Raw genomic sequence first — 2,429 nt, 5'->3', positions numbered from 1 at the left:
CTGATTCCTTAGAGGACACTTTGCAGGCAGGAAGTGACTGGCAAGCAGTATTCAATGTGATGAAAGGCAGCCTGCAACAAGGATTACTCTATCCAGCAAGGCTATCATTTGGAATGGAAGGGCAGATGAAGTGATTCCCAGACAAGGTAAAGCTAAAGGAGTTCATCATCACCAAGCCATTATTATATGAAATGTCAAAGGGACTTAAGAGAAAGAAGATAAAAACTATGAACACTAAAATGACAACAAACTCACAACTATCAACAACTGAATCTAAGAAATAAAAACAAAATCCAACTAAGCAAACCAGAATAAGAACAGAATCATAGGTATGGGGATCATTTGGAGGGTTAGCAGCTGGGAGGGGGGATGGGGAGAAATGGGGAAATGGTGCAGGGATTAAATATACAAAATATACAGGGGAAGTTAAGAATAATACAGAAAAGGGTGAAGCCAAAGAACTTATATGTATGACCCATGGACATGAACTAAGGGGGCTGGGATTACTGGAGGGAAGGGGGATACTGGGCCGAGGGGAGCAAAGGGGGAGAAATTGGAACTACTGTAATAACATAATCCATAAAATATACTTAAAAAAATTCACAGGCTGGTAAAGACTTTCAACTACTCAAGAAATTAAAATTAAATAACAGTAAGCATGGAGTATGAGGATCACAGAGGAGTGGATCAAACCCTTTACCTGTTGCTGGAGGAATGGGGAACACACCAGAGACAATGAAGAAGAACCAAGTCCTGAGAACTGGACATACTTTTTTCCAGGAGATGAGGAAAACAAAGGGCATTCTAGGCAGAAGGAACAGCTCAGAGAAAGGAACTGAATCATGAATGAGTATAGTGCACTCCAGATACAGGGGGATGGTGGGTTTAGATTGTAGGCATTCTAAAACCAGGATAATACTTTTGAAAATGAAAAGGAATGCTTTTTATAATTACTCTGAGAAAACAGGCACTGTCCTGGGTAAACTGGGGTTTTTGGCGACCTAAGTGAGAAGGCTGCAGAATGGAGTTTTGAAATCACTTAGACTAGTGTTTGAATCAAGGCATGGATTGTCAGAGGCAGAGTGACTATATTCAGTTAGTTATTTAGCTGTCTATGCCTCAGTTTCCTCATCTGTAAAGTGAAAATTAACAATCTTCCCCTTTTAGGTTTGTGTGATGACCAAATAAGGTAACACATATAATGTAACTAGTACAATTGTGGCCTATAATAGGTGCCCAATAAATATCATTTCCTGGTGTCTACTCTATTCCCACTAACTTGTCAAAAAAAGGAGATGAGGCTGGAGGATTAGGAAAGTGTGAGACTACTATAGATCTTATATATCATGCTAAGGAGTCTGAATTTCAACCTGAAAAAAATAATTAAGTAGAAGTTATTTAATCATGTTTGTGCTTTAGAGACATGAGTCTGTTTAAGACGTATTCAATATATCAGAGCAATCAGTCATATCCAGGAGCTCATAACAATCTCTGGCACCACAGAGTCTTGAGATCTTTATCTTTTTAGGTGGAATTCACCCTCTGCTGATGTTGGAAAATGAGGATGGGGGAGCAGGATTGAGCCACAGATGGTGATTTAGAATGAGGAATTCTGACCCTTCTGGTCCTTACCACAGACTCAAAAAGAACTAGCCATGGTGCTGTCTCCCATGACAAAAGCAATGTCAAGGCCGCCTAGGGTAAGTTTGGTGGCCATGCAGGTGACTATGGTGCAGAGGCCCTGGAGAGGATGTTCCTGAGCTTCCCCATCACCAAGACCTACTTCCCCCACTGGGAACTGGCCCACAGCTCCTCCCAGATCAAGGGCCACAGCAAGAAGTTTGGTTATACCTTGACCAATGCCATGGCCCACTTGGACGACCTGCCTGGCATCCTGCCAGCTCTGAGCAACCTGTGTGCCTACAAGCTGCGTGGGGATCCCATTAACTTCAAGCTCCTGAGTCACTGCCTGCTGGTGATTCTGGTCAGCTACCATGTTTCTGATCTCACCCCTGCTCTCCAACCTTCCTGAACAAGTTCTTGGCCTCTGTGAGCACCATGCTGACCTCCAAAGACTGTTAAGCTGGAGCCGCGACTATCCCTGCCCTGAGTCAGGGCCCCTTTGTGCTTCGCGCACCTGTACCTCCTGATCTTGGAAGCAAATGTGAGCAGGCAGCGTAGGAAAAGAATGGGAAATTGTGACAACTTTCTAAAATCAGGTTCTCAAAATGTGGTTCTGGAACAGCAGCACCTGAGAATGTGAGTTTGCTAGAAACTACTGAATCAGAAACTCTGGGGGTGAGGGTTCAACAATCTATGTTTTCACCACCCTGCCAGGGGATTTTCATACACAGTAAAGTTTAAAAACCACTGCACTATCTCATTGTACACAGGCATATCTTGGTTATATTGGGGGTCTGGTTCCAGAC

At 43.2% G+C, this 2,429-nt stretch overlaps 1 pseudogene; it reads left to right on the top strand.

The window, feature by feature from the left end:
- The first annotated feature begins 1,655 nt into the window (after window positions 1-1,655).
- On the top strand, window positions 1,656-2,082 carry LOC150008671 (hemoglobin subunit alpha pseudogene; annotated as a pseudogene).
- Window positions 2,083-2,429: the final 347 nt, after the last annotated feature.

Source organism: Furipterus horrens, unplaced genomic scaffold, assembly GCF_987537825.1.
Source record: "Furipterus horrens unplaced genomic scaffold, mFurHor1.1.pri manual_scaffold_5, whole genome shotgun sequence".
NCBI classification, from domain to species: Eukaryota; Metazoa; Chordata; class Mammalia; order Chiroptera; family Furipteridae; genus Furipterus; species Furipterus horrens.
This window is presented reverse-complemented; position numbering and strand designations above follow the sequence as displayed.